The following is a 27,555-nucleotide window of genomic DNA, read 5'->3' as shown; positions in this document are numbered from 1 at the left end:
CTGGTCACTTATGTAATATCATCAACTTAGTAGTTCTTGTTACCTAATATATCCTATAATTCTGAATATTATAAACACTGACTTCTAAAAATGTTATATTTATGAATGGGATTATAAAGTATAATCAAACAATCTATTCAATATTATAGTTGTGTAAAGGTACTATGTTTTCCTTTAGAATAAAAATTTATAGGAAATTGCTACTTGACATTTATCACGGGTAAATGGAAGGTCAAAAAAGAAGCACATAAAATGTGTCTTGTTAGTTTGTGTTTAGTGAGGATAAATTCCATTTCAAGAGTAAATTAAAATTCATAGTTTTGTTATTAGACTTTTATTCTAATGCAACTCCTCCAAATTTGGATTTTGTACTGGAGGGCTGACTGTTAAGTATTTTGAAGCTTCCTTGACAGGAGCAAATTCAGCATAGATTGATCTCTTTGCAAAAGGCCCTGCAACCAATATGATTATCTCAAAGTTGTATTTTCTTGAACATACCAGACAGGAGTAAGCCTCAACGGGTCACAGATTAACTGAGAAGTAGAAAATTTATGAGCTCAGAATTATTTGACACATTGGATCGCCATATAATTATGAAACCTAAACTTTTTGTTATTAACAGAAATTTAGATACAGGTTTTCCCCTAATAAACTGTCTGTTGTCCTTGTATGTCAAGAAAGCTGCTGACCTCTGGTGCCCCTACTTCAAGCCCTTAATCAGCCACCCTTAGATCAGTATTCCTTCAGATTTGGTCATTTGGGCTTGAATTAGTCACTTCGTGCTGCTAAAACAAAAACACCATAGACTGGGTGGCTTAAATAATAGAAATTGTGTTTCCACAATTTTGGTGGCTAAGTCCAAGATCAACCAATAAGTTCAGTTCTTAATTTCTGGAGGGACACCTTCTTAACAATATATGTATCCTACACAGTGGAGAGGGAGAGATGGAGAGTGAGTTCTCCTTTGTCTTTTACTGGAAGGGCACTAATCTCATTCATTAGGGCTGTACCCTCATGAATTCCCTCCTAATTTCCAAATATCTTTGCATTGGGGATTAGCATATGCATTTTGTGGGGACATAAACTTTCTGTCCATAGCAGGTTGCTGTCCCCTTCCTGTGGGGACACCAACTCTACTATTCAATTAGGCTCCCTCGCTTCCTTACCCTCTGCTCTCAGTTTCAGTCACTTTCAGCCAAGGGTTTTCTCATGTGCCTTGGGCTGAGGATCTTGTTGGCTGAAATGTTCATCATGTTCATGTCTTTGGCTCAAGCGTGCTCACCATCACTTTCTTCTATTAGAGGCCTGGGCAGCACAATTGGGAGCCAAATGTGAGTTTTCTACATGAAACCAGGAGCTATTAAATAAAAAATATGTAATTGTTTTCATACGTAGAGTGCTATTTTTGGAGTTAGTAAGTAGAACTTATTGAATTCATTTAATGAAAGTTTTTTACACTGTGCATACTGTATTAAAGCATCCAGAATAAGAAATATAATAAATCAGAGGCTGACAGAACACATACAAAAAAGAGATGAGTTATAAGTCCCTCAGGTCTTTCAAGCCTTTGGTATTTTCCAAAGTCTAGTTCATCAATGGGCTAGATCTTGTGTGTGTGCGTGTGTGTGTGTGTGTGTGTGTGTAAAGTCTGGAAGTAAAACTCCAAATGATCAATGTTTATCTGAATTGCAGAGGAAGGGTGAGAAGGGAAAGAAGTATAAAATACCACATTTGCTTTTTAACCAATATACTTTTATATAGTTGGATTTAAAAACCAAGAATGTATTTGCACATTGCGTGTTAAACTTAACAATATACATATAGAATATAGTGATATTCTGTGCAGAATAAGTGATCTGGGCAGATTATCTTATGATAAATTTTTAATTTTAATTTTACGCTGATTAATTTGTATTTAAATAGAACTGTTCTTTACAAACCCTGTGTTTAAACAATTGTAATTTGGGGAATAAATTCAAAATGTATCAATATAGATAATTGAACGTTCAAAGCTGGCTGGCTTTTCATGCTGGCTATCAGGGTTTAGCTGAGTGCTGTTTTGGAGACAAGATGTATTCATCTGACTTCCATTCAAGTCCTGTCTGGTCACGTGGAACACACAAAGAAGTTCTCTGAATCTTTAGTTTCCATAATGAGGTGGGATGGGACTTAATGCTGGTTTTTGTGTGTGTTTTAATTTAAAAAAAGAGAAATGGGTATAAATATCATTTGTTGCAGGTGCTTTCAATGCCCTACCTATATCTTCCTGGCCCTTACCATTTGCATCAGTTACAGTTCTCTAGAGAATATACATATGTATATATGTATACATATATGTATATTTATATATTATGAATATATACAATTTATTATATACTTTATGTTATCAAAATAATTATATATTATATGTACATATGTATATGTGTATACATATATATTCGTATTTATATATTTATATATTATGAATATATACAATTTATTATATACTTTATATTATCAAAATAATTATATATTATATTCACAGATAATATGTGGTATAGTATATAATATATATTTTCAGGATATATCTATATATATATCTATGTATCTGTAGTTCTAGATCTAGGTAGGAGAGAGACAGAAGTTGATTGATTTGAAGAAATTGTCTCATGCAGTTGTGAGGCATCTAAAATCCACAGGGCAGGCTGGCAGGTTGGAAACTCAGGTAGGATTTGACACTTCAGTCTTGAGGCAAAATTTCTTCTCTGGGGAGCCTCAGTTTTGGCTTCAGCTTAAGGCCTTCAACTGGTTGGATGAGGCCCAACTACATTTTCGAGAGTAATCTCTTAAAGTCAGCTGATTGTAGACTTTAGCCACATGAACAAATTACCTTCATAGCATCTAAATTAGTGCTTGGTGAAAATACTGGATACTCTAATCTAGAAAAATGGACACCTAACACCATCACAGCGTTTCAATGTCCAACTGTAAGTGTGTGCAAATCTTTTCTAAGTGCTTCTTATGACCTATAGACTGCTCTGTGTATGTGGTTAGAGTTTTGGAGAATCAGCACTCCAAGAAATCCCTCTCATTCTATGGCTGATGGGAGTTGATGTATAATCAATTTATCCACGGAGAATACGTTCCAACAAGACTCCTAGTGGATGCCTGGAACTGTGAATAGTACTGAACCTTAATATATACCATATATATTTTTATCCATACATACCTATGATCAAGTTTAATTTATAAATAGGCACAGCCTGAGATTAATAATAACTAATAATAAAATAGAACAATTATAATGTATTGTAATAAAAGTTATATGAATGTAATCTCTCGCTGTCTCAAATTATCTTATACTGTACTCACCCTTCTTGTGTTGATGTGAGGATGACAATACGCCCACGTGAAGAGATGAAGAGAAGTGAATGACACGGGCACTGAGAGGTAGCATTAGGCTGCTATTGACCTTCTGACTGTACCTCAGAAGGAGGAGCGCCTGCTGCTGGGCCATGGTTGACCACGTGTAACTGAAACCACGTAAGCAAAACTGCAGATCAGGGAGACTACCCTCAGCTGCCTTGCATACCTCTGAGGCATATGTTTGTCCTCTGCTAGTGTTTCATAAGACCGCCTCTCAAATAAATGGCTTCCACCTCAATCTCACCAATGTCTCTTTCTGGAATAAGCAAAACTAGCACAGTGGGATCATTTTAATGGTGAGAATATAATGGAATAATTTCTTGAAACCTAGGGTGGGGGAATTGCTAGTTAGAAAACAGATCTGTATTAATGGTTCTCTTTTTTGTTTTTTGTTTTTGGTTTTTGTTGTTTTTATCAGTAAAAAGAACTCTTTTTCACGGAAAAACTCTTCTTCAATATCTTCGAAAGAGTAGCTACATATTTTGTATTTACTGAATAAGGAAATACAAATCCACATCTAGCTTTGAGAATACTTCATAATAATTTTTTTTGGTTATTTTTTTTCTTTCCTAAAAAGGATGAGGCTTCTGAGGTGTCTGGGTGGCTCAGTCAATTAAATGCCAGAATCCTGGTTTTGGCTTAGGTCATGATTTCACAGTTCGTGAGATCGAGCCCTGAGTCAGGCTCTGTGCTGACAGCGTGGATTCTCTCTCTCCCTCTCTCTCTGCCCCTCCCCCTAGGGTAGGTGGGATTCAAGAATCTAACTGTACACACACACACACACACACACACACACACACACACTCGTATATGTGTATAATAGGTTTTATAATTTTTAACAAAAATTTGTCTTAGCATTTCAAATATACAAATAGTTCTGTATAACAGCTTCTTAAAATGAATTGCTTATCAAAAGAGAATGCATTTTACACATTTGCAAAATAAGATATTGTTAAATTTCCCTCCCGAAATTCCATATATCTCAATATTGAGAATGTTCTCAACACTCTAACCAACATGGGAAATTAACAATTAAAAAAAATTTTTTTTATTAAAATTTTTGTTAATTGGATAAAAATATATATCTTTATTGTTCCAATTTTTGCTAGTTATTCTAGGGTTAGCCAATTTTCTCTGTTTTCTAAATCATATTTCCTGTTTTATGAATTTTTTATTCAAATGCTTTGGGATACCTGGCTGGCTCAGTCAGTACAGCATGTGACTCTTGATCTCAGGGTTACGAGTTTAAGCCCCATGTTGGGTGTGGAACCTACTTAAAAAAATAAACAGGGGTACCTGGGTGGCTCAGTCAGTTGAGTATCCAACTCTTGATTTCAGCTCAGGTCATGATTTCTTGGTTCATGGGATCGAACTTGCTTGGGATTCTCTCTCTCCCGCACTCTCTGTGCCCCTCTCCCGCTGGTGCAAGTGCTGGTGAGCTTCCTCTCTCTCTTTCACTCAAGATAAATAAATAAACATTTAAAAGAATTAAAGAATGCTTTGCTTATTTTCTATTATTTGGCTTTATTTATTTTAAAGGCTTGTTCTATTTTATTAATATAAGTCCTTTGTTATATATGTTGCTAATATTTTTGTGTATGTTTTAATTTGATTCTGCTTATGCTCATCTTCAATCACACAAAAAGTTTAATTAATTAATTTAACTGATTAAAATTTACCTCTTTTTTTTTCTGGTATGTGATTTTTCTTCTTACAATTTTGCTATCCCAAAGTCATAAGCATATTCTCTTATGTTTTTACTTTACTAATTCTTTTCCTTTAAAAAATGTTTTAGGTTTTTATTCCTCGTATTTATTTTTATAAGTAAGTTATAATTTATTCATTTTTTTTTGAAATTGCCTAGTTAATTACTCTATTATTTAACTATTTATACTGTGCCCATATATTGTGTAATATATTAACTTTAATGCATAGCGCATTCAGAAATGTACATGGGTCTGTTTCCACATGACCTGTCAGTTTTCCTTGGTCTACTCCTCTGTCCCCACACCAGTATCATACTGTTCTAATTCCTATAGGTGTATAATGTATCATATTATCTGGTAAAACAAGACCTCATCGTTATTCTACCTTTTAATTTTTTTCTAGCACCTCTTTCATATTTTCTCTTCTAGAAATTGAATCACCTTATCAAGTTCTATGAAAAAATCTTGTTGGGATTTTGATAGTTATTTATCAGAAATCCTAGTTTAATATATGAGGAAGTAAATACCTTTACAATATTATGTTCTTCTTTCCAGAAACATGGCATACCTTTGCATTAATTCAAATATTCTTTTATGGCCTACCTGATACTTAAAGATATAGTGAAAATTTAATCCAATTTGGCTTTTGATTTATTGGAATGAAGAGTGTTTACATCCTGAGACTGCTGTTTGAAAACTGCTGGGAAAAAAAACAATGTGGAACATTTATATTCCATCATGTAGAAAAAAAGCATAAACAAATTAAAAAATAAGCCAGTTGTTTCTTTAAAATGCAGTTTTCAAGGACTTCAAATGATAAGTCACCAAAAGTTTTTTTGTCTTACATTTTGATGGCATGAGACATAGTTAAATTTTAATCCACATTTTAATACCCATTAGTTCCCCAAACAGAAAACAATATGTATAATTTTTGAATTTATTTGTTGACAATTCATGCTTTTTATTACATAATTAATTTAAAGTAAATGAAACAGCATGCATCACTTGTTAAATGGGAAAAGTAAGAATTTGTCTTTATATAGTATGAATGTTATCAAAGATTATATTAGCATCTTTATAATTCAGTATTTAATAATATATGAATCCCAAACCACTTTTATCTTAAATCACTTCTCAACCCACAGAAAATGATAATTTGATACGAAATAATGAGAGGAGGCCCAGGAGGTGATATGTGGCTGGAATCAGTGGTTTGAAAGATCAGCAAGACTGGGATGTGCTTCCAGGAATTTGCTTCCTGTTTGCGAATTTGAAGTTTAGTGCCCAGTACCCTTTGTTTCTGTTCATGCCTCTCTTCTGCTTTTCATTCACGACCCTACTGCTAAGAAACTGGAGCATGGGTTGGAAAAGAGTGGAGGAACTTGGCAATCACATACCTGCTTTTCACTGAGAGAAGATTGCGATTTTTCTTTCAGAGCTTAAAGCTATCAGGCTAAACATGACAATAACTTAGGGTACTTTGCATTTCTATCTAGTGACTTAATTTGAGTGATGGTATTAATATTTTATGAAGAAATCAGCATTTTCTTTTAAATATGTACTCTTAAAGCTTTCTTGTACCTGAATATGCGATTTAGGGTTTCTTGAGGCTCAGGTATTTTCTACTAGAACAGTGTTCCCATTCTTTCACAAAGTCAGTTGGTCAATGGAATTCAAAATACAGAAGTTTCCTTTAGAGATACCTAGTGTCCCTCTTGCTCTTTGAAGGAGTTCAGAAACTGATCCTCGGATGCAACTGCCTGAAAACCACTTGCCATCATGAAGTCTTCCCCATTATTTGCATTAGGTCACAAAGAAGTCTTGCCCTGGGCCCTTTCAGGAATTTTAATATAAAACTTAAACCTTTTATTTTATATCCTACAAAAATTTGAGTTCATTTTCAAGGAAAAGTCAGAGAAAGCCTACAGGATAGCAGGCTGGAAATAATGTGATACATTAACTACTTTCTCCCATTATTTCTTCCTTTTCTTTCTCCCCATTCAAGGCTTGAGCTATGAAGCCCAGGAAGAAGAAGGTGGCAGATCAGAAAAAGTAGAAGACTTCCCGGCTTCTGCTTCTAAAAGACTAAGTGCACTAAAAACCAAACAAACAAAACTCTCCCAAACAGGGATGGGCTAAAATGGAATAAGACGGAGTGCTTCCTCAGAAGCAGGAGAGAGAGAAAGAGTGCAGACCTCATTCCAGGAAATAACTTGCTGAGGCTGTGGGGAGGGCAGAGGTATGTGGGTCCCAGAGTGGTACCTTGATATTTCCCTGAGAATGTGGCATACAGGTACAGGTACTCAGTTGACATCTTAGGCCCAGGCTCCTTGTGTTCCCAAATGCTTGAGCCTCAAAAGTGCCAGGAGAGCATCTCAGTGTCAAACCTGGACAGACCTGGACATGAGCAGAGCCAATACGCATCACATTCATAACTGCAGTGGGCCAGTGGCTGAGGATTGCAGTGAACCACACAATGCTTGTCACTGCAGTGGATCCGAGGATCTCAGCATACCCTGGGTGAAATCCTAAGAACAGCTAACGTTATTTCTGCCTTAATAGAGAGCGAATTAAAGGGAATAAGTTGGTATTTTTCAGCACATATATCTCTGCAAGCTCTATTAATCCAATAGATACTTCCCAACCTATATTACTGTACTTGTTCTCATGCAAGCATAAAATTTTGAATTTTTCTCCCATAAAACCTACCTCTCTTCCCAAATGTTACAATATTGGGTAGGTGTTTATAACCCAGAGTGGGTTAAAGATGACCTTTACCCTCATGCATTGAATAATGCGTTGCAGAGCTGTTAAAATCTGTCCCTTGGGCTGCCAGTAATGGAAATCAAGTTGAACTACCTTAACTAATGGGGGATTCTTTATAAGGATAAAGGGGTGGGGGGGGCGTTGAGGGCATGAATGGAGTGGGCATTAGAAACTGTCTCTTGCATTACACTTCTCCTTGTGCATGGTGCTGACTAAAGGAATCTCAGCTCCAAAGTTTTAAGAGATAAAATTTGATGGGACAGGAGGCCTTTCCCAGTGTCTGGCTCTTATGAGTGCTCATGTTTTTCTTGTCATTACCATCCTGAGTTCTTCATGCAAACAGACCACAACCATCCAACTTGTCACCCTTCTTGACATGGTCTAAATTTCCTGATTTAGCTGCATGTTTTTACCTAAGGCTTTCATGTAAGGCTTCTTATTCGTTATTGAGCATCATGAAATCTTTGTAGCCAAACATGAATCCATGAGAAACACATAAACGTTCATATGAAAGAAACATATAAAACAATCACGTTGATAGATTATGCCTATAGAACACAATCTCTTTTATTTCCCTTCTTTTTCCAAATTTCTTTCTATGTAGTATCCAGTGGCATGCTTTAACTTTCTTTTTTCTTCAAAAATAACCCCTAAATATATTTCTTCTGCTTCCTTCCTTAAAAGCTGTACTTTTGCCCTTGCAATTTCACTTTACAAAATCCCTGCAACGTATTATTCCAACATGGCGATGTAATGAAGTTTGACATGATTTCCTGTCCACCTTGAACCTCTACCTCCCCAGCACGCTTCAGCACGCACAGAAAACTAACAGAACCTTATTTGCTAAATAATGACTTTGTTAGTCTCATTCCTTTACCCCAAATCTCATCCTCTTAACAATATAAAATGGATCCTGAGTTTTTCACTTCCGACTGATTTGCATTTTTCTTGGTTGTGTGCTGTTGAACAGCTGCTGTTTTCTCCCCAGAAGGGGGTGGGGGATGGTTTCCATGGAGATGGTGATGACTCCGCTCAGATGTGGACATCTCCAATATTCCCACTGCATTTGTAATTTCTATCATCCAGTCCATGTGGAGCTCCTAAGTAGTTTCATTTCCTTTTGGCAATAAACTCCTTGGAATTCTGACCCCAGAACTTTTTAATTGGCCCTGGTTTGTGGCCACCAATGTACTTAATTGACATCAAGATATATTTATTTGTCATTGAGTCCTTACATGGTTATGTGCTACAGAAAGCAATTAAAACAGGTACAATGCCTGTTATAAATAGGACACCTTGCCATAGTGCTTAAGCCATAGTGGGAATAAAACAAATGCTTATTGATTGATTTGTGGCAATATAAAGGAAACTTTTAATTCCATTATGTTGCTGGAGTAAAAAAAAAAGATACTAAATTAGAACTAAATTAGGAACACTATTAGCAAATCTGTTGCTTCCATTCTGTTTGAGTCATATCGTAAGTCTTACAAAATGCTGACTTTAGAGACGATCGTGCTGAATTCTATCGTGAAAAATAATTTGATATTTTAGTCAAAACAGTGGTATTATAGGAATAGGTTGAATATTAGCAGCCAGACAAAATTGTTTTCTTTAGTGAAAAAATGTAGAAGCAAAGAAGAAAGATACTTAAGACCTTTATTATAATCATCCCTTTATTCATTTAACAAATGTTTATTGATGACCTACTATGTATCCGATTATGAATAAGATTGTGAGCAAAATATAGTCTTTTCTTTAAGGAAATTAGAGTCTAATGGGAGATACAGATATTAAACTAATAAAAACTCATAAATTTATAATAACAAGCAGTAATAATATTTCTGAAAAAAAAACACAGGGTGATGAAGGCAGAATCCAGACTGAGGTGTATGTGGTCAAAAGGAATCTAAAAAGCTGGACAGGAGCTAACTGGACAGGGATCAGGGTAGGTTTTAAGCAGAGTTAGCACACTAAGCAGTGTTTAACAGCTGCTAATATTTGGTATTCATGTAGGATATTTGAAGCACACATCTAAGTACTTTACCATGAGCCAGGCCCTATTATTACCTCCACATATGAGAAAATGGAACACAAAGAAGTTAAATACAAGGTAAGAGAGAGGTGAAGGCAAGATTTGAACCTAAGCCACCTGAAACCGAAGCACACATACCTGATCATTACTCTATACTGTCTTGTGGGGTGAGTAATAGAATTTTTTGTTCAAGAAACCTATTGATTTTATATGACTACAGATATGAGATCTGGGCCCAATAAAAGACCTGATAATATTTGTTATTTGCCATGTAGACATAAAATGGGCTGAGTCTGTTTATGCCAGTGGACCATGTCCATATTAAAGGTACCATGGAACTAGAGAAGGATGTGAAGCTCTGTCACTAGCAGTCTAAAGGAAGTGTTGATCTCGCATCATTATTTCCAAGTGTCTTAAGTCTTACTCTCCTTCTGCCCTTCCTTAATGGTTGATATGGGTAGAATAATATAGTTTAGTTATGGTCCTTTACATGTATAATATACAATCAGAAGCACATGCCAATTTTATTTTTTGTCACTAGAAAAGGACTTTTTAAGTCATCAAAAGCCAGAAAACACTAATAATTCTTTTCCCTATAAGCCAGGACAGTTGAATGGGATGTGGCAGCTTAAATTAGGGCTAATCTATGTCCAGGACAAATATGTGATCCAGATTGAGCAGAAGGGAACCCCAACTGGATAGTGATTCTGTTTATACAATTTTGGTGAATGAGATGCAAGAAAGAAATACATTTTGGTTATAAGTAAATCAAGATACCAGTAATTAGTTTTAACAAGTCAGTAGGAATAAGATATCTATAGGCAATGCCTTGAGTAAAAAGTGGTTATTACCTATGATGTATCAGCTGAGGCTTTGGCTTTCATGAAACCCCACAAAAACCAAAACAGAAGTTGAATTTAGGCACGTGGAGGTAGAGTAATATGTACACAGATTTCATTAAAAAGAGTCAGTTTGGAAAACTCAAGTCCTCCCATCCTTTTTCTGCTCCTGTAGTTGATGTTGGAGGCCATTATGTCCTAAATGCCTGGATGTTTGCCTGCACTCCCCACTCATTTGGCCCAAGAATAGACATAGCCTAATGTTTCTATTGGTCTCTTTTGGATACGCTAATAGTTTAATTGTATTTTAAATTGATTTTTAATGCCCAGAGTTTCCCTAAGTGAATTTTTTAAGTCTAGAAAATAAATACAGGTCTACATTATAGCAGTGAAGGGTTCCCCTTTATAACACTGCCATGTCAGAGGGCTGTTAAGAAGTCTAATCATTTAATGTTGTGTAAAGTGCTTTAAGAACATTAATTACAGGGTTCAGACTAAAAGAAACAAAGAGTGACTCCTATTTTTAAATACTTTATCTTGTTTTGAATATACTGTGCCAAATATATAATCTGGTACACCTTTATATACAAAAATGCTCTTTAAAGTAATTAAAATTGACATTTGGTAAACTGCTGACAGCTTGTTTTATATTTTATACAATATAGAAATTTTCTACATTATAAAAAAATTTTTAGCCCAATTGGAGTCTCACAATAACCCCGTGAAAAAGGCAAGATTGGTAATATTAATGTATCAGTAAGGAATTGAAGTTCGCAATAAGAGAATGAATTTTGCAAAGGATGCAACTACAGTGTTGGAGGTCTTAGTACTCTTTCTCTACACAAAACAAAAAGTAGCATATATTTTGGAAAATTTTGTATTGAATGAATTCTTTACAAGGATCAATTGACTACCATTAGGAATAATCTAGGAATAAACTATTGAGTCTTCAACCAATGCTCCAAGTCAAGGAAAACCATACCTTTTGGATAATACACAAATCGATACCAAACTCCACTTTGGTGGAGTTCTGTTTTATTGGTTGTAAGTGACAGAAATCCAACTCAAACCAACTTGAGCAGAAAGGGAACTGATTGACTCCTACACCTGAGAATCCCAAAGTATGGGATTGTCTTTGGTCTTAGTTTGATCCATAGCTTCAAAGGGTGCTTGCTACGAGAACTCTTTGGTCCCCTTCTTTTGGTTTAGGCTTCCTCTATATTTGACTTTGTTCTCAAGATGGTTTTCTCTGTATGGCAGGCAAGGTAACAACTGGCAGATCTAAAGCTGTCATTATCTTTTCAGCTTGACATCCCAGAAGAAAGCAGCATTTCTGGAGGACTTTGGATCATGTGCTTATCAGTTAGCCAATCACTGTGGTCAGGGAGATAGAGTGCTCTAATCCAGCAGGTGTGGGACATGTGCAGAATATGGAGTCATTGCCTCATGATCTGAATGGGATTGTGAAAGACAGCCTCAACCAAAGCTTCTCTACTTCTATCTGTTTTAGTTATTCAAACTCTGGATTTGTTTGAAGAAAGGGTTCTATGGCTTCTAAAGCTTGTAAATTACTACTTAAGCAGAATTTTGATTAAAATTATGTAGGATTTAGTCCTTCTAGTTATTGGGATATAATTGAAGATATTTAGAAAATGGGGTTTGGAAGACCTAGGCTTGATTTCTGGCTTTTCCATTCATAACTGAGTGCTTGTGTGTAGAAAACCCAAGTCTCGGTTTTTTCGCCTGCCAAAAAATAAAACTAGTTAGAATGCGACGAAACGATGCGTGTGGAAGTGGTTTGTAAAGATTCATTGGTGCTGTTTTCGTTGTTATTTATTTTATTTAAGTTGTATATTCTTCCAAATCCTGAAATAGATGGAAATAGATGGCACAGTCAAAAGGAGTAGCTGAAGACAATTTTATTAATAGAGTATTTGTAAAGATATCGGCAGGGCTAAGGGGAGAAATGCCCTGAGGCTGGCAAGCATGGGAAACCATTACCTTCCCCGAATCCAAAAGGGCAAAGAGAAGGCAGGGCTGACAGAGTTCACTGAGAACTAGAACTATAGGAAGGACTGCCAAACAGAATCTGTGGCATTATGTGAAGACCCACCGGCAAACCCAGTTCAGCGAGAAGAGATGGAAGGATAAAGACTACAACCTCTCTCTACTCTTCTACTCCAGTCTCCAGATGGTGCTTCCCATTGGCCAAACTCACCTGGAATCTAGAGGACCAGGGGTCAGCCCTCTTGGTCACAGAGCTGCGTGGGGGAGGGTACAGAGAGGGTCTGGAGAGAGAAATGACGAATATCTGGTATAGCTCTCCTTTCCCTTTAACTGGTTTATTTTAAGAACATAGAGTCCTTTGGTGTTTCATTTAGTTTCTAGTTCATTAGAATTTAGTGATTGCTAAAAAAACCCAAAAGAAAACATTCAAATATGGGCACATTAAGAACTGTTGCTTACTTCAATACTTGTCTTATCCTGTGATCTGTATACACGGACTTAAAGCATGTCCTAAACATCCTTCGGTGTCCTAGGAAATTCCATCTTAGGTGGTTAGGAACATCTCTCACTTTGCTTCTGAAAGTATTGCAAGGTAAGGTATGTAATTTTCCATAGTGATATTTCCAGTTGCACTTTAAAATGGACTATTTCTAATAAGGATTTAATTTAAGTTTAATGAGGGAGTTATTATATGTTAATTAAATATCAACTGATTATTATGAATATCTATTGGGGCATAACAACTTTTTTTATTAAGATGAATACCTCTTAAACAATCAAGGCTTGGTAAATATGCTACTAATAATTATTTTTAAACTAAAATTCAATAAAAAAATACAACTAAAGGCACTACCTTGAGTATAATGTGGTTATTATCTATTAAATATCAATGGATTATTGAGAATATGGTTATTGAGTTTTGACTCATAGATCTTAATAAACTGCTAGTTGCACCTAAATAAACCTCCATAACTCAGCTAGTATTTAATTAGGAGAAGTATTTATAGCATAGCATTTACATTAGCATATTTATAATCAAATAAATAATATAATAACTCTTTTATTAAATCTAAATTAAATCCTTGCCAGAGGCATTTAAAGAGCAGTGAAACTACATTGGCTATGTGGTCCTTAATATTTAATTCATTACATCATTTTTAAACTTTACTAATATATTAAACAATGCATTAATACACTATATGTATTCTAGGGATGTTATGAAATTGCACCTAATCTATTTAGGTTAAATTGGACAAAGTTTTCTAAGCCTTTTATTTTGGTCCATTATAACTAGGTACAAATATGAGGTATGAGTAAAATATGTCATTTTAATTGGCTATACTATTGTTGCTAAAGAGATTTAACCAATACGCATAGTGATTGTGGCATGTGAGGTATCCACACAAGCTTCTGGAAGCAAGAGTTTGGATGCCAAGTTGCCCACAAGAAGAGAAGCCCTGAGCAGGCCCTGTACAGTTACTTAAATGTTCATAAAAATAACACTCTGCAGATGAATTGGCAGTTGTCTTGCACAGTTAAAAATGGAGCGTAATTTCCTCTCAAGAGTGAGGAATAAAATCCAAACTAATTTTATTTCAATATTGAAATATCATAATTCACACAAAGCAGATGAGGATGCAAAGAGAGTATTTGAGTCAGGCTCATCTCATGTGGAGTCTGGTTAGTTCTTCTTGATCCTTGCTCCAGGTGAAGGGCTTGCTTCAGGAAAACTGTACATTTCATTTTCTCCTAGAAAAATCTTTGACTCTGCAGACATTTATTTCAACAGCAACACTGGATAACGATTCTGTGAAGATGTTAGCAATGTGACTTTGATTTGTGGATTTGTGTTTATATCGGCCAAAGAAATCAAGGAAAGTCTACTAAGGGTCCAACGTATGAATGGAGACTTCCATATTTGGTGCTGTTGACACCCCCCACTGGCCCATGCTTCTTGTCCTTAGGTTGTTGTGAAGTAGAGGAGAGAGACATAGATGGTGAGGGTGATGGTGATGGTGATGGCAAAGAAGAAGGAGGAGGAGGAAGGGAGGAAGAGGTCATAGTGATCATGTATGGGATTACATGACTTTGTCTGCTCGGTCATGTTCTAATTGTCTCTATGTGGACTCTCTTATTTAATAACTGGGTTTCCTTTGTAGGATATTAAGGTATCTCTTCCTTTCTCTCAGTGATGCCTTCCTCCATGATCAATGGCCATCAGGTGATCCTTTGCAAATAAGCATGGTTTTCCCAATTAGTGTCCAAGTCATTTTACAAGGACAAGGTGCACAGAAAGGCAGGAGGATGAATTAGGAAAAGCCCTGGTTTAGAAATCAGTTGTCTTGATTTCTATTCTCACCTTTGCAGTTAACTGGCTGTACAACTCAGCAGATTCTTCATGTATGAAATAAGGGGTTTAAATCTCAGAATCTCAAAATCTAGTCTAGTGCTAAACTTTCATCCTTAAGGATGTTAGGGTTTCAGTTGGGTCAACAGTTATTAGAATTTGGAATACAAAATACCTTTAGAAACGTTAGTCCAACAATGTGTTGTTATTGGTGTGATGGAAGCTGGTTATATATAGTCTTATTTTTCTATAACATTAAAAATTATTCTTGGGGTGCCTGGGTGGCTCAGTCGGTTGAGCGTCCGACTTCGGCTCAGGTCATGATCTCACAGTCCGTGGGTTCGAGCCCTGCATCGGGGATACCTCAGAGCCTGGAGCCTGCTTCAGATTCTGTGTCTCCCTCTCTCTCTGCCCCTCCCCTGCTCATGCTCTGTCTCTGTCTCATAATAAATAAAGACATTAAAAAAAATATTCTTTATACATGTCTTGAACAAAGAAGTAAAGATGATTATTATTGGATCTGTATACTGACAGTCTCAGAGGGTTTTAATTACTTTCCATTCCATGGATACTGAAGGAAAGCTATTAGGATAATGAAGGCTCAGCATTCTGAAGGACGCTGCAATGTAGCAATCATGCTATTCTACTTTTATATATCATATTTCTAAGGTCTATTGATAGAATCTTTCAAAATTTAGCTCCTGCAGAAATAGGGATTTTTGATTCTGTGGTCCAGCATTACAGATATTAAGTTTTTCACTTAACTTTGTTCCTGCTAATGATTTGCTGAAACAGGGTTTCAGAAGGTAGGTAACCAAGGGCACTTTCCTAGGTGGTTACACCACTTGGATCAGGTTTCCCAGTGTTAGAATTGGCTTCTCACTGTAGAAGGGACAAGGTAACTAAGTGGATAGAAAGCCCTGAGATCCTTATATCCAGAAACTGGAAGTTTTCATTCCAGAGTACATAATGAAGGGGATTCGAGAGGACAGAGACAGCTTAGATGGTTCTTATCAGGAAACAAAGAAAGCAGGCTGGAATCAAAGTTTCTACCTTGAAACCTGGCTTTTGCATTTTTATTTCTTTCCATATCCTATTAAATAACTTCTCTAAGGGACTCAGCATCACTGTACTTTGAATTATGGCTTCATGTTGTGGTACACAAATAACACTACCAATGTAGATATGTGATTCAGAAGTCAGATTAGGGATCTACCATACATTAATTACACTAGTATTTCTCTTTGGTTACTTCTTTTTTTGCAATGGATTAGGGGTGGTTCTTCAAAATTACAAACCATGGATGGGGTTGATTTTGTCATTTGATATCCCATTTTATAGCATGCTGCTTTCTCTAAGTTTAAGATGAGCTTTTCCTTGAACAAAGAAATCCAGTCTATAATTTAATCTTAAAACGTACACGCAAATGTAAGTTTTCTATAGCTTCCATTTCAGTTACAAAAAACACCTAAAATTAACCTGCTGTTTTTAATTTTTAAAAAACATTTATTTATTTTTGAGAGACAGAGTGTGAGTGGTGGGGGGGTGGTGCGGAGGGGCAGAAAGAGAGGGAGACACAGAATCCAAAGCAGGCTCCGGGCTCAGAGCTGTCAGCACAAAGCCCAACACAGGTCTTGAACCTGCAAGCCATGAGATCATGTACTCAGCCAAAGTCAGTTGCTTAACTGACTGAGCCACCCAGGTGCCCCAACCTGCTGTTTTTTAAAAAAATTACTTGCCTTGAGTCTGTTTGTAGCTATCATGGCTTAAATGTACATGCAGATTTTGCATATGTCATTCTGTGGTGTAAGCGTTTGTTTTTGTGGATTGCACGGAATCTGCTGGAGTCCTCTTGGAAGTAGAACATAACAATAGGTATAAAAATCACCCTCTCATATATAACTCCCAAAGAAAATAGGACATTGCTTTTTCGTAGAGGTCAGTCAACAACTACATATTCCTTTCCGTTGTAAAACTCTGCTTGATCTCAACAAGTCATATAGCCTATATCTCAAATATGTGAGATTAAATGACTTGATCAAACAGCTTGTCTAGCAAAATGTAGATAAACCTCTCTCTAAGTGGCGAAGATGAACCCACTTTGAAAATACATTTAGAAATCAACTCACAAGATCAAGGTTATTCCAATGTAGCTCGAGTATAGGAAACAGATAAAGAGAGACTTGAGGAAGGGAGACAAGAACGCTCTTGGAGTGATTGAGAAGAAAATTAAAACACCCAAAGTAAAGTACAATCTTGTGTTACATGACTTTGCCTTTGTTATAAAGGCCTTTTCTTAAAACTATTGCATCCAGATTTCCGTATTTTTCCTAACATGCTATTTCCAGGATGCATGTTTTTTGTTTTTGTTTTTGTTTTCCTTTTACCCATACCTTTTGTATTTCTCCTGAGGCTATCAATTATTCTACACTTCCCCGTCTTTTCTGGAGTGAGAACACATTTTGATTAACCTCTCTTAACCCATTCAGATCTTGTCTCTTCTGTTTGTCTTACCATGATTTAATTCTTCTTGCCTACGTCCATCTGGATTATGGATACTTTCCTCCATTTGCTATAAGCCAGCCCTTACATTCTACATCTATGAATCATTCACATGCAAGGTTGAGAAGAGATTTTTAAGATCTAAATATAATAATTCAAAAGGTGTACTGCTATCAAATATCTGATTTTCAAGTGAATAACAAACAAGTTCACCCCATTATAAAATAAAACAAGATAAATGTAGCTTTAATCTTGACTTTAAGCCCATTATTTTGTTGTCAACTTCACTGTTATTTTAAGGTTAGTTCAGTGGTCTTTGGGGTTAGAGAGGGCATTTGGGTGTCTTATATTTACATCAGTATTTGAATTTAATTACAGAATATTCCAAATGTATAGGATTTGTTTATTCTACAAAGATAAATGAGGTTAGCCTCAGTCTCAATTCCTTCACACAATTCTTTCCTAATACATTTCAGCAGAATACAAACTGTTCAGTATCCCACGTATTGTGGGGCTAACTATTCAGACACTCATCCAGAAAAGACCAAGTTTCAGGCAACCCCTACAAGGATGCCATTCCATCCTCATTCTTCAGGCTACGTCCCTGGATGGTCACTTATGTGTTCTTCATTTTCTTCATACCCATTGCCAGATTTAGCCTAAATCACCATCATGTGAACTAGGGTTACACTTTTTTTTTCACTCGTTTGTTGTCAAACCCAATAACTCAAATGTTAACTTTAAGGTTTCCAAGACCTGGTATGTCTTCGTTTCCCACTGTATCCCCAATGCCTAGAACAATAAATGACCTATGTTAGGCACAAGATAAATTGGATGGATTAAAAAAATTGTTGGATTTCCCCTTTTGAAAGCTCATTAAAAATATCATATACAGTCTCCCAAATTTTACCCACTTCAGACTTCTAAATTCTGTCATTCTGTTTTTTCTAGACTTTCACTTCCTTAAATGCTGAAGCTGTATCTTACATCTGGACCAACATCTTTGCTCTTTTTTCTTTCTGCAACACTCTTCTTCATCCTCTTTCCATCTTGTTTGTCAACTTTTACTCATTGTTTAGGTTTTAGTTTGGCATTACTTTTTCTCATCCCACTACTGAGGTAGACATTCCTTAAATGCTTACCCTCTGGAATCCCATTCCTGTCTGTTGTTATATGTGGTATATTTCTCTCTCGGACTTCAGTGCATGTTTCTGTAGGACAGAGACTATATCTTGTTCTCTGGTACATTCCCAAACCCTAGTAGATGCTCAATAAATATTCACAGAAGGCTGCATAAATGTTGTCCAATTCACCTCACACCATCCATCATGTTGGCCCAGTGTATTGAACCAAGTTTTTGCCTTAATTCTTCCTTCTAGATTTGGGGTTGCACTATTTTGTATTTAGGAGTCTTTCTTACAGGAACAAAAGCTTTATTTCACACCTAGTAGAGTGATTGGGCTTCTGTTCCCTCAGGGTATATCTTTAGGATAAGGAAAATATACCTGCTTGACCTCCATGTTCAATCCACTTACTCAGAAATCCCCATGGCTAACTCATTTTGGAATTGTGCCCGAAAAAGCAGATCTTGTGACTATAACTAAACCATGGTGGTGCTTGCTCAAGTCCCAAGTAACAAATACACAGAGCAGGAAGGAATCTTTCTCAGAGAACTCATTAGTTCTCCAACATGGCCGTGCATTTGAATCAATTGAGAAGGCTGAAAATGTGCAAATTCTGGTTCTACTACAGACCCAATGAATTAGAGTTTTTCAAGAGTAGAGCTTAGGAATTCAATTTTTAAAATGTCCCCTGGAGATTTTCATAGACAGCCAGGTTTAGAAATCACCGACTTTTTTTTTTTTTAATTTTATTTTCAACCTGAAGGACCACTCCTCTGAATCTTGAACTAGAATGATATAATTACATTTCCCCATGGTTTAAGGAAAAATATTAAAATAAAGCCTATTTTTTCTTGAGAAAGAGAGATAAAAAGTATGTTAGAGATAAAAATCAATCAAGATATCCTAGGAAATGAACCAAAGGGACAAGGGTATCCTCCATTTTTTTTTCCCTAAAGATATAAACCAAAGTTTCTCTGTTTTACCTCATTTGTTCATTCATTTACTAGCAATTATTTATCGAGTGCCTACTACCGACCAGGCACTATTCTATGTGTTAGGAAAATGGGAATGAGCAAAAATTGACATAGTTCCTGCTCTTACAGAGCTTAATTTTTAGGGGAGGCAAAGGGGCAATAAATAAAGAAACACATAAATGATGACTTTATCTCAGAATATTAAGTTCTATGAAGAAGAATAGAGCGAGGTGAAGGGATAGAGTGATGCTGTTTTATTTGGGTGATAGAAGGGAAGCCTTCTCTCAGAAAGTGGCATTTGAGCAGAGACACCTGGATGGGTGAAGAAAGTTATGTGAGAAATAGCCGAGAGAAGTAATCTCAGAGAAATTGAGGCAGCAGTATGCTGGGTACTGTCATGGAAATGCAACATTAGGTAAGTCATTTAGCCTTCTGAGCATCAGTGTTTTTTTCATTTGTCAAATGAGAATGATAATTTTGCTCTGCCAATCTTTAAGAGGAGTGCTGTGTGTATTGAATTAAGCAGAGTACATAAAGCTGCTTTGTCAAATCGAAAGCAGCATGCAAAGGAAATTTATCAAGTATTAATAATCTGATGCTGATCAATGATGCCTTTACCCAGAATAAGAAGCACGATTTTAGATATCTTAGAGCTGGAAGGAACTTCAGGAAATCTTCTTACTTTCTCTAGGCTTTAAAGTTAGTGTGGTGTTATTAACCCATTTTTCAGGTCACATGATTTCATCCATGAAAGATTAAGTGACTCACCCAAGGTGACAGAGCTAGATAGACTAGAAGAGGGCTGAGAATTCAGTTTTCTGATTTCTAAGCAATGCTGTTTCTACTATATCTTTTTGGAAATAATTTTACTTAGTCATATTGACTCTGTATGTACTTTCTAATGTGTTTAAACATCAGATTCTGGTGAATAAAATGCTGTCCAGTCTTTCCACAGGCACTGTCTAGACTCACAAGGGGGGACTGGAGCCTTCTGGTCCCATTGTTAAGGTCATAAATATTGCTCTTGCTGAATTAGCATTGGGACTGCAATCCTTGACTCCAGAAAATGGCTTCTGCAGCCGGGCCTTCCATCACTATGAAGTGACATATATCATCATCTGATATGGATTGGCCAACATAAAAAAAAGCTCTATGTGCACAAATTTTGAGACATTTTACTGAGAAATGGAGCTTGAGAAATTGCCCAATGTCATCCTTCTTCTAGCCCCTCCCCAAGGAATGGATATACATGACTTAGTCTGACAAAGTCATGGTTTAGGAAAATTCCATTGCCCTGGAACTAGGAGAGCTGACTGCATGATTTCAGGGGGATTGAACTTGGCATTGAAATCCCCACAGGGAAAGGTCCTAGAGGGCAGACATCTACATTGGTTTATCCTGCATAGAGCTTCGTTGAACAAATCACATAGAAAGGGTAGCATAATAATGCAATCTCTTTGTGCAAGAACTGGTCAATTTGGAAAGCTGTCTTAACTCATGCTGGCCACTTTGGGACCTTTGAGTAAATTATTGCTTCACTGGGAGAAGCTGGCTCATTAGGCTGCCACATATACAGCAAGGATAGCTTTATATTTCCATTCCCAGGAATGTTTGATAGATATTAATGGACTCTATTAAAAACTGGAGGCAGGAAGGATGTCTATTAGAAAGATAGTCCTCTGTTTTATTTCTACTTGCTGTGCTTGCAATCCCTCAACTGTGCAGGAAGAGCGAACACATTCACTGAATGCCTACTATGTGCTGGCTACTTTGTATAGAGTTTTTATCACTCAATTTGACTGATAATCTCTCTTTTATAAATTAGTGCATTGGGGCTTTGTATTAGTCAGAGCTATCCAGAGACACAGAACCAATGGAATGTATATAAAATATATACATGTAGAAATCTATATGTATATAATATATGTATATTTATTATAAGGAATGGGCTTACCCAATTATGGGGGAGATTGAGAGAGCAGTCAGTATAGTTCCAGTCTGAGTCTGAAGGTGTGAGAGCTGGGAGAGCTGATAGTGTAAGTTCCAGTCTGAAAGCGACCAGGCTTGAGACCCAAGAAGAGCCAAGAAGAGCCAATGTTTCAGTCAGAGCCCAAAGGTCCGAAAAGACCAGTGCCCCAGCTTGACAGTCACATACGAACAGTTCCTTCTTACATATTTTTTGTTCTATTCAGGTCTTTCTTGACTGGATGGGTCCTACCCACACTGGAGTGGGTGGACAGGGAATCTCTTTTACTCAGTCTACCCATTCAAATGTTAATCTCATCCAAATACATAGACACACCCAGAATGATGTTAGACCAAATGTCTGGGCACTCTGTGGCTCCATCAGGTTGACACAGAAAATTAATCATCACTGGCTGAGGGGGTAAAAAACTTGCTAAAAGGCACATAGAGGTGAATGAACGTTATTTCTATGTCTCAAAGCTTGAATCTTTCCCTTGCACCTCATTGGCCCTTATGATTTACTAAGTTGTCCTTCTGTGTGGAACAGTATATATTTTAATAATGTGATTTCTTTTTTTTCCTAAAGACTTTAGGAGTTACCCAGCAACTTTATTTCTTGCTATTCCCCAGTGTGCAAATTCCGACTCATTTAAGCTTATGTCATTGTCTGTTATGTATTTATGATCAATTGTATACCCATGACTATGACTCATATTACTTGAACATGCTATGGAAACCTCTACCCTGCTTTTAGATCTGTCATCCATCTATGATCACCTGAACTTTTTTAAAGCACTGACCAAATGTTGGAAACTGGCAAATACTGATAAAATAGAGGTAATAATAATAACCATAATAGTTAATATTTATTGGACATTACTGTGTGCTAGATATGTTCTAAATATTTATGTGTATTAATTCATGCTGGCCCTTCCAGATCTATCATTCTGCTTTCTGTACCTGGAGACTGACCTGCATAGACTACATCATCAAGACTGCCCTCTGACTTCTGGCTGCATAAGGACATTAGGAAGACTTGGCAGAAATTAGAAGGAAAGAAGAGTGTCAGATCTGAGTGTTAATTCCCTGGCTTCATCAAAGGACACTGGTCTTCATGAGAAGGCAGACTCTCCATGATTCTCCTTTTGGGTTCCAATAAATACTCCCCTCTTCTATCTGTTAGGCTTAGGGGTTATAAGAACTCAGCAGCTAAGATTTCCAAGTTCTTTGTGGCTCCTCCATATTCATATCTTTGATGATAGGCCCTTTGTAAATAAATTCTTCTTGAATTTCCCTAGGGTGAGTGGGTTACCATTTCTCTTGGAACCCTGGCTGATACATCATGGAATCTTCAAAAAAATCCTATCAAAAATATACCATTATTGCCCCATTTTAAAAATGAAGACAGTAGATGGGCTTCAGGAGTTTGCTGAAAATCACTCCTCTTGTGAGTAGAGCAGCTGGGATTAGAACCCTGGAAGTCCAGCTTTTGAAATAATGCCCTTAATCACCACATTAAATACCTTAATGAACAATCCTTGTTCTGGATGAATCCCCTACCTACAACAACCTAGTTCAAGTCCCTTTTCCACAGAAACCTTCCCATTTTGTTTGACCACGATTGTTTTATGATTCCTAACTCTCAAATTGAGAATCATCCTCAAATCTTATGTATATACACTTGTTCTATGGTCCCAGAAAGAGCTTATTTGTTGTGAGGGGGTAGAGACCACTGGTTCCCTTTTTCACTTCTGAGCAAGCAGCTCAATCCTAGGAACAGGGCACATTCTTTATTTTTTATTTTTTTTAAATGTTTATTTATTTTTGAAGGAGAGAGAGATAGAATGTGAGTGGGGGAGGGGCAGAGAGAGAGGGAGACACAGAATCCGAAACGGGCTCCAGGCTCTGAGCTGTCAGCACAGAGCCTGATGCAGGACTCAAACTCATGAGCCATGAGATCATGACCTGAGCCAAAGGGGGTGACTTAACCAACTGAGCCACCTAGGCACTCCAGAACATGGCACATTCTTAATAAATATTTGCTGATTGATTCAAAAGTTTACTTACACTCTATATATAACACAACAAGGAATATTTTCTTGAATGTGTCAGAATATGGAAAGAAGTAGGCCGATAAAGTTGAGTGGCAAAATCATGGGTCTGGAGGCTCTTCCAACTCTTCTTCTTTTCCAGCAATGTGACTTTGAAGGAGCCATTTAACTTTTTTGGGCCTATTTCTGTGAAGGTAACTACCATGTTGTGTCTCCTGTGTCTAACATGAATCTTGGCATCAATTAGACACTTGGAAAATATGTTTTAAATAAATGAATAAATGTGTATTTTTTAAAGTAAACCATACCCCATGGTTTCCATATTCCCCATACCCAGTTTCCCCTATTATTAACATCTTCCTTTAGCATGGCACATTTGTTATAATTAATGATTAATTATTTATTATTAATGATTAATAATTCACTATGATTATGAACTAACATTTAAGCTTTATTAAAATTTCCTTCATTTTTACTTAATGTCCTTTTTGTTGTCATTGTTCCAGGTGCCTGTCAGGATACTACATTACATTTCATTGTCATGACTCAGACTTTTTTTTGTTCTTGAAGACCTTGACTGTTTGGAGTGGTATTGGTCAGGTGTTTTGTAGGATGTTGCTCTTTTGGGATTTGTCTGATGTTTTTCTCATGATTATACTGGGGTTGTGGGTATTTTCATCACATTGCGTCAATGCCACATACTATCAACCTGACTTATCACGTTGTTATTGACCCTGATCATTGTTGCTGAGGTAATGTTTGTCAGGTTTCTTCACTGTAAAGTTTTCTTCCTTTCTATACTGTTGAAGAAAGTCACCATGCTCAACTCATACTTAGGGAATGGGGAGTTATAGTCTACCTTCCTGAAGCAAAGTATCTACATAAGTTATATGGAATTCTTCCACATTATTTGTCTCTTATTCCCCATTAATTCAATCCTTTATTGTTATCAGTGTGGATTCCTGGATATTTATTTTATACTTTGGGTGATAATCCAATACTACTGTATTTTATCACTCATATTGTTCCAGCTTTGACCATTCAGAGCTCTTTTGATTAGCTCTTGGATCTCTTTGACATATCCCCATCATTGTGGTTTGATTTTTTTCCCCCAGAATTCCCATACTTTCTGGAAATTTATGATGCTCTAAGCTCATTTTATATATTTCCTGTTTCAATCTTAGAATCAACCATTTCTCCAAGGAGCCCTGTTTCCTTTCATTGGAAATGGTATTAGAAACCAAGATTTGAGCACAGGGTATACTCAATGAGAGTAAGGAATGGAAGAAGGAATGGCAAATGTTTCCCAAATAAGGGCCCCATGCCCCCAAAAAACCCAAAATGATTTGTGGTGCCTCGAAGGTGCTGTCCACTGGATGACATGGAGAAGGTGTTTATACCTTTACACCTTTATACCTTCTTACCTTTACTTTCTTGTAATCTTTATGTTCAAAGAGAAAATTTTCATTTGATCCTGGCAACATCAGATTTGGGAATTTACTTTTCTAACAAAGTGAGTAGACCTCAGACATTGAACTTCAAGCAAGCAAAAACATCTAACTAGAATATAACAATATTATTTTGTCTTGCTTGTGTTCATTTATATTATCATCTTCAATTTATGGAAAAATTCAACTAGTCCATTTCTAATAGCAGTGTATATTTTTTTCTCTTAAAAGATGCTAAGTAAAAAATGTAAATAAATTTATAGAAAAAAGTAGCATGTCAGTGGTTGATATAATGTGGAGGAAATGGAGAGTAAATAATTTGAGTTTGGAAACAATTTAGAAGGAATAATCTTGAGAATCTCTTACAGCTCTAGAATTTGGTATCTGTGTCAGCCAGCATTTGTGATCTCACACCCATAGCCATGTGCAATTTGTGAGAGAGGGAATGTTTTGAATCTGAATCACAGAAGGAAAGAGAGGACACTGTTGAGAACATTGAAATGCATACAGTCATTTTCTTGCAGTTGTTCTTAGCCCTGGATCTATCAGCCCTAACAACCAGGCGCTGGCAGAGGGTCAGGTGAGAAATGCTGGGTAGTACTTCAAGGGAGCTGAGACCTTGAGATCAGAGAACTACAAACCAACGGGAAAGTTGATTCTAATAGCATCAATGGATATCCTCAAAATGCTCATGAAAAATGAAAATATAAAGCAAATAATTGTGACAAGCATATTGTCTAATTAAGATGAATGGGACATGCTTCTTATGCATTTTAATCTGTTAAATAAACAGCATATTAATAAGGCTTAATTATAGCACCACATACTTAAAGTGACTTTCTAAAATAAAGTTTGTTTTGATTTAACATATGCTTTTTTGTGTGTTTTCTCAGCACTTTTACAAGCCTCATACACAAATAACATCTTGAAATAAATCTCTTGGATGTGATCACCATCTTGATCAAAATTTCTTTCTTTGAACTTCTTGGATAATTCAGGACTGATAAAGTAACTTCCTACTTTTAAGATAAGCATCCTTTCAGTGCTTACGTGTAAGCATTGCAGAAATGACCCTTTCTTCTTTGATCATGTTTTTCCATGCTTCCATTCTTTCATTCCCATTCCACATTTAGGTGGTCAGCATATGCCGTTGACATGTTATGTCAGAAATAGCTCCTCAATCTGCCTCCCACCCTTTACATATTTGGAGGTTGGCCACAGATGCTTTGGCTGTCTCCCCCTCAAGAGGTAGGGTGAATTTCCTCTCTTTGAATCTGGGCTAGCTGCTATCTCTTTTGACCAAAGGAGTGTAATGGACGCATGGTCTTCATAAAACCAGCAGCTTTTGCCTCAGCCTCTTGGAGCCCTGAGACATCAATAAAAGAAACCACATGGTGAAGCTCTGAGGTTGCCGAGAGAGGGACAGAAGCCCAGCTGAGCCTAACCTTGTAACCATTCCCAGCTATGTGATTCCTGGCAAGTGAATAAGCCACTTGGATATTCCAAACTAGCCCTGTCTGACTACTTGAGATTCATGAGTATAATAAGTGATTGTTGCTATTTGGAGGCACTATTTCTAGAGATATGTTATGTGGTAGAGAACTAGGGTGATAATTATTTTTTCAAACATTGTTTGTCTCCCCCTGCCTTTCCCTGAGAATCATAGCTCCCCACCCAGCTGAGGTTAGGTTTTGCAACCTGATTTGTGGAACTCCTCCCTTTGCAGGGATTATAACTCCTCATCTCACTGACATCAGACTTGGCCACGTGATTTGCTTTTTTGGTCAGTAAAATATGAGCAGAAATGACAGGTCACTTCTATCCTCAGGGATAGAAGTTTTAAGAGTCATCATATCATTCTATCTTCTCCCTTTCTGTCAAGAGACTAGGAATGTCCCAAATGAGGGATGTTCCTTTGGCCCGAGTGCCAGAATGAAAAGGACATGGAACAAAGAGGTACAGCTGACCCACAACCAACATGTGATACAGGTAGGAAATATCCCTTTGTTAGAAGTCATTGAGATTTTAGGGTTCTAGATGGAGCCACTAGGGTAATCATCCTGAAACATAAGCACTATGATGTCACTCACCTACATTAAAGACACCGTGGTCCGTGTGGTCTTCCACGATTTTGTTTCACCTTACGCCTTCAGTCTTGCCATGCACATACCCCGCGATTCAGCAGGGCTTGCCTTGATTTTTCACCTTTGGAGGTGTAGGTCATTCTGTTTGGCATATATTTTCCCATTTTTCTACCTGGAATGTCCCCTTTAAGTCCCATTTACTTTATAAAGTCTTTCCTCTTTCTCCTGGACATTAGCCCCTCCCATTTTAGTGTTTCCATAGTGATAATGGCGATGACGATGATGATGATGATGATGATGATGGT

The 27,555-nt window shown here is 36.8% G+C and overlaps 1 long non-coding RNA gene across 1 annotated transcript; it reads left to right on the top strand.

The window, feature by feature from the left end:
- LOC128314581 (uncharacterized) lies at positions 1–26,831 on the top strand. The gene is made up of 5 exons (XR_008296388.1): positions 1–3,522; positions 7,117–7,350; positions 22,422–22,504; positions 22,605–23,114; positions 24,225–26,831. It is a non-coding gene; the product is annotated as an uncharacterized LOC128314581 (long non-coding RNA).
- Positions 26,832–27,555: the final 724 nt, after the last annotated feature.

Source organism: Acinonyx jubatus, chromosome B1 (assembly GCF_027475565.1).
Source record: "Acinonyx jubatus isolate Ajub_Pintada_27869175 chromosome B1, VMU_Ajub_asm_v1.0, whole genome shotgun sequence".
In the NCBI taxonomy this organism is placed as follows: domain Eukaryota; kingdom Metazoa; phylum Chordata; class Mammalia; order Carnivora; family Felidae; genus Acinonyx; species Acinonyx jubatus.
Note: the sequence above shows the minus strand (reverse complement) of the source record. Positions and strands in the feature narration are given on the sequence as shown.